The sequence below is a fragment of the Morone saxatilis genome, unplaced genomic scaffold, assembly GCF_004916995.1.
Source record: "Morone saxatilis isolate NCDOM2014 unplaced genomic scaffold, NCSU_SB_2.0 Contig1, whole genome shotgun sequence".
Classification (NCBI taxonomy): domain Eukaryota; kingdom Metazoa; phylum Chordata; class Actinopteri; family Moronidae; genus Morone; species Morone saxatilis.
Window position 1 is genome coordinate 3,901,376 of NW_023339651.1, and position 237 is coordinate 3,901,612.

Consider the following 237-nt stretch of genomic DNA (forward strand, 5'->3'; position numbering starts at 1 on the left):
GCAGATTGATGGATGGTTAAATAGATGAGAGGTTGCATATTGTTTTCTTTGAGAAGGGTGATGAATCTAAAAATATGTCTATCATCTCTGTGCATTCAGATTTGACTAAGTTAGTACTAATGGTACCTTATTAGCCAACTTCCCATTGTTTTCATAACACCTGTCCCTTTAAATTCACACAGGATCTTCAACCCTCACAGTGAAATGTATAAGTTGTCCCATATGGTCTAGTGGTTA